General features: G+C 44.3%; 1 long non-coding RNA gene across 1 annotated transcript; it reads left to right on the forward strand.

The window, feature by feature from the left end:
* Positions 1 to 6,579: 6,579 nt before the first annotated feature.
* Positions 6,580 to 10,399, forward strand: LOC140419653 (uncharacterized). The gene is made up of 3 exons (XR_011945951.1): positions 6,580 to 6,945; positions 7,039 to 7,128; positions 8,242 to 10,399. It is a non-coding gene; the product is annotated as an uncharacterized lncRNA (long non-coding RNA).
* Positions 10,400 to 11,529: the final 1,130 nt, after the last annotated feature.

Consider the following 11,529-nt stretch of genomic DNA (forward strand, 5'->3'; position numbering starts at 1 on the left):
CTGGAGAATAGCCAATGTTGTTCCTCTGTTTAAGAAGGGTAGCAAGGATAATCCAGGGAACTACAGGCCGGTGAGCCTTACTTCAGTGGTAGGGAAATTACTGGAGAGAATTCTTCGAGACAGGATCTACTCCCATTTGGAAGCAAATGGACGTATTAGTGAGAGGCAGCATGGTTTTGTGAAGGGGAGGTCGTGTCTCACTAACTTAATAGAGTTTTTCGAGGAGGTCACTAAGATGATTGATGCAGGTACGGCAGTGGATGTTGTCTATATGGACTTCAGTAAGGCCTTTGACAAGGTCCCTCATGGTAGACTAGTACAAAAGGTGAAGTCACACGGGATCAGGGGTGAGCTGGCAAGGTGGATACAGAACTGGCTAGGTCATAGAAGGCAGAGAGTAGCAATGGAAGGATGCTTTTCTAATTCGAGGGCTGTGACCAGTGGTGTTCCACAGGGATCAGTGCTGGGACCTTTGCTCTTTGTAGTATATATAAATGATTTGGAGGAAAATGTAACTGGTCTGATTAGTAAGTTTGCAGACGACAAAAAGGTTGGTGGAATTGCGGATAGCGATCAGGACTGTCAGAGGATACAGCAGGGTTTAAATTGTTTGGAGACTTGGGCGGAGAGATGGCAGATGGAGTTTAATCCGGACAAATGTGAGGTAATGCATTTTGGAAGGTCTAATGCAGGTAGGGAATATACAGTGAATGGTAGAACCCTCAAGTGTATTGAAAGTCAAAGAGATCTAGGAGTACAGGTCCACAGGTCATTGAAAGGGGCAACACAGGTGGAGAAGGTAGTCAAGAAGGCATACGGCATGCTTGCCTTCATTGGCCGGGGCATTGAGTATAAGAATTGGCAAGTCATGTTGCAGCTGTATAGAACCTTAGTTAGGCCGCACTTGGAGTATAGTGTTCAATTCTGGTCGCCACACTACCAGAAGGATGTGGAGGCTTTAGAGAGGGTGCAGAAGAGATTTACCAGAATGTTGCCTGGTATGGAGGGCATTAGCTATGAGGAGCGGTTGAATAAACCCGGTTTGTTCTCACTGGAACGAAGGGGGTTGAGGGGAGACCTGATAGAGGTCTACAAAATTATGAGGGGCATAGACAGAGTGGATAGTCAGAGGCTTTTCCCCAGGGTAGAGGGGTCAATTACTAGGGGGCATAGGTTTAAGGTGAGAGGGGCAAGGTTTAGAGTAGATTTACAAGGCAAGTTTTTTACGCAGAGGGTAGTGGGTGCCTGGAACTCGCTACCGGAGGAGGTGGTGGAAGCAGGGACGATAGTGACATTTAAGGGGCATCTTGACAAATACATGAATAGGATGGGAATAGAGGGATACAGACCCAGGAAGTGCAGAAGATTGTAGTTTAGTCGAGCAGCATGGTAGGCACGGGCTTGGAGGGCCGAAGGGCTTGGAGGGCCGAAGGGCCTGTTCCTGTGCTATACATTTCTTTGTTCTTTGTTCACACTGGAGAGAAACCATTCACCTGTCCTGAGTGTGGGGTAACATTCGATCAGTTATGCAAAGTGTTGGATCATCAGCGAGTTCACACTGAGGAGAGACCATTCACCTGCTGTGTGTGGGAAGGGAATCGCTCAGTCATCCACCCGGCTGAGACACCAACGCATTCACACTGGGGTGAGACAGTTCACCTGCTCTGAATGTGGGAAGGGATTCACTCAGTCTGCCCAACTCACCTCACACCAGCGTGTTCACTCTGACACAAGGCCTTTTAAATGTTCCAATTGTGAGAAGAGCTTCAAAGGAAAATGGATCTGCAGCTTCACCAGCGCAGTCACACTGGAGAGAGTCCGTTCACCTGCTCCGTGTGTGGGAAGGGATTCACTCAGCAGCCCCTCCGGCTGAAACACCAGCGCATTCACACCAGGGAGACATTATTCATCTGTTCCGTGTATGGGAAGGGATTCACTCGTTCATTCACCCTACGGAAATACCAGCGAGTTCACAAGCGATTACAGGGATTGGATTCTGTTATTGCTGCTGTTAATCACATCCAGGACTGAACCATGTTCATTCTGACAGTTGGAGTTTGTTTCAGTTGATGTTAATCATTCCTGTGACTCGGCCGGAGTTTAATATTCTGTATATAGATTAATTAAATTAGCTTTGTGTTATTGACAGTGTTCCAGTCCTTGATTTCTCTCAGATAGAAGGAAACTGATTGATGTCCTGTTACCGACTGTTCCATTGTTGGGTCCTTTCTGATTTGTTTTGTATGATGTGGTAAAGCAAAACGTAAGACCAGAGACAAAGATAAGAATATGGGAAATGATAAACAGACTGTGGCAGGAAGAGACTCAGATTTCATCAGATAAACGCTACAAAAATAATAAAAGGCCAAAACTAAAGGCTCTGTATGAAAACACAAGTAGCATTTGAAACAAAACTGATGAATTGACAGCACCTATAGAAATAAGTAAGTACGATCTGATGGCCATTGCAGAAACATAGTTTGGGATTTGAATTTTTTTATATTCATTCTTGGCATTTGGGTGTCGCTGGCTAGTCCAACATTTATAATAATTTTTATTGTCACAAGTAGGCTTACATTAACACTACGATGAAGTTACTGTGAAAAGCCCCTAGTCGCCACATTCTGGCACCTGTTCGGGTACACAGAGGGAGAATTCAGAATGTCCAAATTACCTAACAAGCTCGTCTTTCGAGTCTTGTGGGAGGAAACCTGAGCAAGCGGAGGAAACCCATGCCGACACGAGGAGAACGTGCAGACTCCACACAGACAGTGACCCAAGCCAGGAATCAAACCTGGCACCCTGGAGCTGTGAAATGACAGTGCTAACCACTGTGCTACCATGAGGCCCAATAAATATTTCTGGTTGTTAAAATAATAACAATAATAACCTTTATTATTGTCACAAGTAGGCTTACATTAACACTGCTTTATTGCCCTTCCCACATTTCCCTTCTAAAGGTGGTGGTGAGCTGAATATTGTAGTGTATGTGAAATTTAGGAAGGACAGAAATCTCGGATAAGGTGGAAGAGCAGCTCTGTTAATTATTGATGGTGTTAGCACATTAGACAGGGGTGATCTAAGCTCAGGAAACCAGGATATAGGAGTGGTTTGGTTTGAGATGAAAAATGGTAAAGGCCAGAATTTGCTTCTGGGAGTGATGTGCAGGCCTCCTAATTGGCAGCACATGAGCACAGTGATTAGCACTATGGCTTCACAGCGCCAGGGTCCCAGGTTCGATTCCCCCCTTGGGTCACTGTCTGTGCGGAGTCTTGGCGTTCTCCCCGTGTCTGGGTGTCCGGGTTTCCTCCAGTTTCCTCCCATAAGTCCCAAAAGACATGCTATTAGGTAATTTGGACATTCTGAATTCTCCATCAGTGTACCCAAACAGGCACTGGAATGTGGCGACTAGGGGCTTTTCACAATAACTTCATTGCAGGTTAAGGCCTACTTGTGACAATAAATATTATTATTATTAATTTTTTATTATTATTAATTGTAACAACATTAGGACAGAGTGTAAAGGAAGAGATAATGGGAGTTTGTCAGAAAAGGTACAGCAATAATCAAGGGGGATTTTACTCTACTTATAGACTGGAAAAATAAGGTGGTCGAAAATAGCATAGGTGAGGAGTTCACAGAATGATTTTGCGATAGTTTCTACAATCAGCACATTTTGGAGCCAACCAGAGGGCAGTTTGAACCAGACTGGATATTGTGCAACAAGATAAGATTAATTGATAACCTCATGGTGAAGGCATCCCCAGGTAACAGCGATCATAATATGACTGAATTTGACATGCAGTTTGAGGGAAAGAAGATTGAGTCCAAAACGAGTAAGTTAAGCTTAAATAAGAGCAATTATGGTGGCATCAAAGCAGAGCTAGCTTAAAATGAACTTTCAAATGAGCTTGTGTGTCAGGTCAATAGAGATTCAGTAGCAGCCATTGAAAGGGATATTTCAGTATACACAGAATAGATACATTCTCATGAGAATGGAAAATTCCAAGGGGAGGACACAGCATCTGTCTTTAACTAAAATAGTTAAAGACATCTCAATGATTTTCTCAAAAGCATGTAACAGCGCAAAGGCAGATAGCAGGTCAGAACATTGGGCAGAATATAAAGCATAGAATATAAACACAAAAATATTAATAAGGAGGGAATAATTGGGCTAAACAGCTGGCTTGTGATTCAGAACAAGGCCAGCAGTGCGGGTTCAATTCCCGTACTGGCCTCCCTGAACAGGTGCCGGAATGTGGTGACTAGGGGCTTTTCACATTAACTTCATTTGAAGCCTACTTGTGACAATAAGCGATTTTCATTTCATTTCACTAGGGGCTTTTAACAGTAACTTCATAAAAGCCCATTTGTGACAATAAGCAATTATTATTATTAGAGTACCATAGAAGGCTGGCTAGAAATATAAAGACCAAGTTTCTATAGACATTTGTGTAAGTAAATAATTCAAGTGAGTGTTGATTCTCCAGAAAGCTCATCTGGGAAATTAACAATGAAAAGTAAGGTTTGAATTGTGAAATGAATTGATCAGGTATGGAGGAATCAAATGACATCCCAGAAATATCCGTAAATCGGGAAAGAATGGAAAGAAAATTACAACCACCAGGGAAGTGATAATGAGCAATGTTTTGAGTCTGCAGGCTGACAAAATCCCAGGTCCGGGTGGACTTCACCATAATGTCTTGAAAGAATCAGCTAAAGAGGGAGTTGATGCACTCGTTTCATTGTCCAAAATTCACTAGATACGAGGATTCCATTAATTTGGAGAATAATGTAACTCCTTTATTCACAAAGTGGGGGGGGACAGATGACTGGAAACTACAGGCCAGTTAGCCTAATATTAGTCATAGGGAACATGTTAGAAGCTATTATTAAAGATGCTATGTCAGATCTCTTAGAAAAGTCAAGGCAATCAGGCAGAGTCAACATGGTTTTGTGAAAGGAAAATCACGTTAAACCAAGTTATCAGAGTTACTTGATGGAGCCACATGACTGTGGATAAAGGGGAACGGGTGAATGTACTGTCCTCAGATTTCCAGAAAGCATTTGATAAGTTGTTTCAAAGGTTATTATATAAAATAAAAACTCAGGATATAAGGGGTAACATACTGGCTTAGACTGAAGATTGGCTAACCAACAGGAAACAAAGAGTAGACATAAATGGGTATTTTTCTGATTGGTAGGATGTGATGAGTGGTGTGCCATAGGGATCAGTACTGGGGACTCAACTTATTATAATCTATATAAATTACATGGATGAAGTTACTAAATGTTCTGTTGCTAAATTTGCTGATAACACAAAGAAAGGTGGGACACTAAATTGTGAGGAATACAATACAGCCACAGAGGGATATAGATAGGTTAAGTGAGTGGGCAAAGGCCTGGCAAATGGAATATAATGTGGGAAAATGTGAAAATGCCCATTTTGTTAGGAAGAGAATAGGCATATTGTCCAAATGGTGACTTTTAGAGTTCTGTGATACAGAGGAGCCGAGGTGTTATTGTGCATTAATCACAAAAGGCTAGCATGCAAGAACAGCAAGTAGTTAGGAGAGCTAATGGAATGTTATTTGAATTTTAATAGAATATTTATAGTGAGGGGAATTGAATACAAACTGGGGAGGTTATGCTTCAGTTATACAGGGCATTAGTGAGACTGCACGTGGAGCACAGGGTACATTGTTGGTCTTATTTTTTTTTTAAAGTCCAATTGAGGGGCAATTTAGCGTGGCCAATCCCCCAGCCTTTCACATCTTTAGGTTGTGGGGGCGAGACGAGACCCACGCAGACACGGGGAGAATGTGCAAACTCCACATCAGACAGATCTCCTTATTTAAGAAAGGCTGTAAGTGTGTTGGAGGTCATTCAGAGAAAGTTTACGAGATTAATACCTGGAATGGATGGGTTGCCTTATGAGGAAAGGCTGGATAGGCCAGGCTTGTATCCTCTCCAGTTTAGAAGAGTGAGGGGTGACTATATTGAATCATATAAGACTCTGAAGGGTCTTGACAAAACTGGATGTGTGGAGGATGTTTCCTCTTGTCAGAGAATCTAGAACTCGGGGTCACTGTTTAACAATAAGGGATCACCCGTTAGAATTGAGATGAGAATTATTTTTCACTCTGAAGGTCGTGAGTCTTTGGAAATCTTGGGTGGCGGATGCAGTCACTGAATATTTTTCAGCCAGAGGTAGATATTTTTTTTATCGGTGGTGGGCGGCAATGTGGAATGAGATTCCAATCAGATCAGCCATGATGGTATTGAATGGTGCAGCAGGCTCGAGGGGCTGAGTGGCCGCCTCCTGCTCCCAACTCCGATGTCGCCCTGCCCCGTCCCCTTCCTATTGGTCCGGAGCTGCCGTCAATCATTACCCGGGCATTGTGAGGTGTCAGGTGAGAGGTCAGTGTCGGGGGCGGGGTTTACAAATCCTGAGTGCGGCCTCAGAGCCGAATGTGAATCAATGAACATTCTCCACTCTCACTGTCCGCCGCTATTCGACATGCGCAGTGTGACTTAGATTGTTTAATGCGGTGTGGACTCCGACAGCCGCATGCGCAGTGTGGACTCCGACAGCCGCATGCGCAGTGTGGACTCCGGCAGCCGCCGCAGGGAGGAGATCATTTGGTTTCCGCGATTAGACAGAAACAGCCGCTTGTGGCCGGGTAATGGAGGTGGCGGATTGGGTGCTGAGGCTTCATAAACATCCAGTGCAGGACTCAAAACGCAAATAAGAACCGATCGGTCGCGCATTTGCCCCAAACGGGGCGGAGGCAGCAGCTGCTGAAAGGCCCAAAACCATTTCCACCAAATTTAATAATCTGCAGCAGGGCGCATGCGCGGTGAACCCTGCCAGCAGGAGGAGAGAATGTTGTGAATTTCTCTACTGGACTGACGGATGGATTCTGCAAACTCCTTTTACAGGGGGTTAGTACACATAGCAATCTCAAACCAAGAGATATGTTTGCCTCTTCTCAATGTTTAATCTTGGACTGATAGTGTGATGACTTCTTATTACAGGACGTTAGAAGAACAGAATTTGAAGACGGCAAAGGCAAACCAAACATCAGATCAAAATATGACAGTCACTCGGTTCGTCAGAACCAAAATGTAAGTGTGTGGAAAAAAAATATTCAAACATCTGTGTGACTGGAAATGGAGATGAGCAATATCATGGAGAGATTTGAAAAGAAAGGCGAGAATTATAAATTGAGTTGCTGTTTAACCAGGAGCCTGTGTTGATCAATGCGCAGTGTGGACTCCGACAGCCGCATGCGCAGTGTGGACTACGGCAGCCGCATGCGCAGTGTGGACAGGGTGATGAGTGAGTGAATCGAAATTAGTGCAGAGAACAGAGGCAGCAGAGACTGGGATAAACTCAAGTTTATCACAGGTTGAATGTGGGAGGCTGGTCATGAGTGTGCAGGAATAGCGAAGTCGAGAGGTAATAAAGGAATCGATGAGAGTTTCACAAATCTGAGACAGGACCAAGTCCAGTGATTTGAATGAGATGGAAACTCAGCTGGCGGCTCTGAAGGTGTTAAATGGACTGAAATGTTAACTCTGTTTCTTTCTCCATAGATGCTGTCAGACCTGTTGGCTTTATTCTGCATTTTCTGTTTTTATTTCAGATTTCAAGAAGTATTTTCCCATGGTTATGAACAGCCTGGTTCAGCCTCGCACTGTTTTCATGGCGAGTTAATGGAGTCAGTGGGTCGGGAGTTGAGTTTGTTGTGGGGACTGAAGACAGTGACTTAGATCTTTCCATATTTAAATGGAGGAAATTTCTGTTAACCCAGTACTGGATGTCAGACAAGTCAGGATGGTGTGACTTGGATTGTAACTTGAATATGATGCTGTTCACATACGCCTGCCACCCTGGTCTTTCGAGGTGGTGGAGTCAACCTCCAACCTCAGTTTGGGAGATTCTGTCAAAGTTCTGGCTGAGTTTTAGATATATACGATCCACTCACCCATTGTGCTCCCACCTCTCTCTCTTTCCCGATAGAGGCTAGTGTCTCGTATCGGCCCAGACCGGTTGGCAGGATCTCGTCCCTGAAGAGCATCAGTGAACCAGTTGGTATTTTAAAACAATCCATCAGTTTTCATGGTCAATTTTTCCTAGTGCCAGTGACCAGATTTATTCAGCTCAATTTCACAACCTGACTTTGTTTTTTTGTGGCTCTTTCACTCCCTTTTTTCTGTTTTAAATCTATTTCACAGGGCATTAGAAGAGGAGGATTTGCAGTAAGGAAATTGAAACCAAACATCACATCAGGATCTGACAGAGTCGCTCAATTTTTCATAACCTGAATATCATTGTATATTGAAGATGGAAATAAAAAGCACAGTTCACAGTGAGGAGAAACCATGGAGATGTGGAGACTGTGGGAAGGGATTCATTTACCCGTCTACACTGGAAACTCATCGACGGACTCACACTGGGGAGAGGCCATTCACCTGCTCCACATGTGGGAAGGGATTCACTCAGTCATCTGATCTGCTGAGACACCAGCGGGTTCACAGTGGGGAGAGGCCGTTCATCTGCTCTGTGTGTGGGAAGGGATTCACTCAATCATCCAACCTGCTGATACATCATCAGCGAGTTCACACTGATGAGAGACATTTTAAATGCCCAGACTGTGGAAATGGGTATGTAAATTTCCAGGAACTGGTATACCATCAGCGAGTTCACACTGACGAAAGACCATTCAGGTGCTCTCACTGTGGGACTGGGTTCAAGAGATCAGCTGCACTCACTATACACCAGCGCACTCACACTGGGGAGAGGCCGTTCACCTGCTCCGAGTGTGGGAAAGGATTTAATCAGTCTTCTTCACTGCGAACACACCAGCGGCATCATGCCAATGAAAGACAATTTGTCTGCTCTGAGTGTGGGAAGGGATTCACAGATTCATCCAACTTGGTAACACACCAGCGAGTTCACACTGTGGATAGACCATTTAAATGCCCAGACTGTGGGAAGTGCTATAAAAGTTCTGGGGTTCTGATGCACCATCAACGTGGTCACACTGATGAGAGACCCTTCAGATGCTCTCAGTGTGGAAAGGGATTCAGGCGATTATTTGAGCTTGTTCTGCACCAGCGCACTCACACTGGGGAGAGGCCGTTCACCTGCTCCGAGTGTGGGAAGGGATTCAGTCAGTCATCCAATCTACTGAGACACCAGCGAGGGCATAAGAAACTACAGTGATGGGATTTTGTTGTAATTACATCCAGGACTGAACCATGTTCATTGGGGTCCACTTACACGGTTTAGATCTTGCAAAAGGCCAAACAAAACAAACTTTGTGTTAAGCAGTCTGTTGAGTTTTTCATATCTCAAACATGAATTAGTTCCTTTTGAAGTGTTTTCCCTGTCCCATCTCCGAAATCCTCAACTCCCAACAACAAATGTGAGGAGCGGATGGAGCTTCTTTGTCACTGAGATTGAGACAATCTGATCAGCTGCCTCTGCTGCTTCCCTCCCACTAACCCAGCAGGGGCAGACTTTTGTTTCTGAGCCCTGAGCTTACACCTTTCTCCAGTTTCTCTGCCATCTTCTCTCGTGCCCTCTCAGTTCTCATCTTGTCCATGAGACCCACCTTCTGTTGCTTTGACCCTATTCTCACTGACTGAACTACTGATCACCCAACTTCCCCATGTTAGCTGATAATGTCAACAGGTCTCTCTCTTCTGGTACTGTCCCTCTCACCTTTAAATCCACCGACATCACCCATCTTAAAAAAAGGATCTATCCTCGGCCCCTCCTATTTCCCATCTACACGCTGCCACTCGGTGACATCATCCAAAAGCACCGTGTTACTTTTCACATGGACACTGACAACACCCAGCTCTACCTCACCCCCATCCCTCTCCATTTCTCCACTGTTACTAAAATTATCAAACTGCTTATCCCACATCCAATACTGGATGAGCAGAAATGTCTTCCAATTAAAGATTGGGAAGACCAAATTCATTGTCTTCAGTCACCAACACAAATTCCATTCCCTAACTCCATCCCTATGAGGTAATACTGGGATACAGTTCCCTGTGTTTGTCAAGCAAGGAATCTTTATTTCTAAGCAAGACAGAGACACACACACACAGCTATTCCGATAAACAATACATTTCTGAAGATTTTATTAAGTTATTAGTCAGCGATTTCTTCCAGATCTCCCCATCTTGAATAGGGATTATCCTTATTGACGTCTCACAATCTGATTTCTGATTAACCCAGCTATTTCTAAACTACAAGCTTCTTTTCCGAATTTCTTGTTACATTACATAGATAACATTCTAAAGTTACTGAAATGATCAGAATCAGCAACACAAACCCGAGAATAAATGTAAAATCTTTTCCAGTAAAATGTGATCATTATTGACTGAGTTTTATTTTCCCCACCTGCACTTCATCTCTCACAATTGAAAATTATTGGCATCGTAAACACATCTGGTTGAAACAAAGGTTCAGGCACAAACTTCAAAGATTGTCCGGTCCCTCTTCACCTGCATTCACCTTGTGGATATTTTCTAAATCCAGATTTGAGATCTCGCTTCACTTTAATTTCACTCCCTCTGATAGATTCCAGTGAGTTTAATTCTGTCCTGATTGTTTTAAAGGCAGATTCTCTGTGCAAGATATGTCAATGTCTTGATAACTTTAAATGCTCTCTCATTTAAAAAAAATAAAATTAGAGTAACCAATTATTTTTTTTCCAATTAAGTGGCAATTTAGCGTGACCAATCCACTTTCCCTGCACATCTTTGGGTTGTGGGGGTGAGACCCACGCAGAAAAGGGGGAGAATGTCCAAACTCCACATGGACAGTGACCTGGGGCCGGGATAGAACCCGGGTCCTTGGCGCCATGAGGCAGCGGTGCCAACAGCTATGCCACTGTGCTGCTCATTGAGGCAGCTGTGCTAACCGCTGTGCCACAATGCTGCTCATTGAGGCAGCGGTACTAACCACTGTGCCACAGTGCCTCTTCTGCTCTCTCATTCTGCGTTAATCTCTCAATGTTGTTCTGCAGTCGTGTAGCTGAACATGTCTGGGACATGTTCTCCAGTGCAGGGTCACCATGTGTTTCCACAAATTACTGACACTACATGTAACATATCACATCTGCACACACATCTGTATCCCAAAAGGATGTTCCATCCAGGGCAGCATGGTGGCACAATGGTTAGCACTGCTGCCTCACGGCGCCGAGGTCCCAGGTTCGATTCCGGCTCTGGGTCACTGTCCGTGTGGAGTTTGCACATTCTCCCCGTGTTTGCGTGGGTTTGGCCACCCTAAATGAAATGAATGAATGAATGAAAATCACTTATTGTCACAAGCAGGCTTCAAATTAAGTTACTGTGAAAAGCCCCTAGTCGCCACATTCCGGCGCCTGTTCGGGGAGGCTGTTACGGGAATTGAACCGTGCTGCTGGCCTGCCTTCAAAGCCAGCGATTTAGCCCTGTGCTAAACAGCCCCTTAATTGGAAAAAATGAGCTTTCATCTGCCAT

The sequence above is a fragment of the Scyliorhinus torazame genome, chromosome 5 (assembly GCF_047496885.1).
Source record: "Scyliorhinus torazame isolate Kashiwa2021f chromosome 5, sScyTor2.1, whole genome shotgun sequence".
In the NCBI taxonomy this organism is placed as follows: Eukaryota; Metazoa; Chordata; class Chondrichthyes; order Carcharhiniformes; family Scyliorhinidae; genus Scyliorhinus; species Scyliorhinus torazame.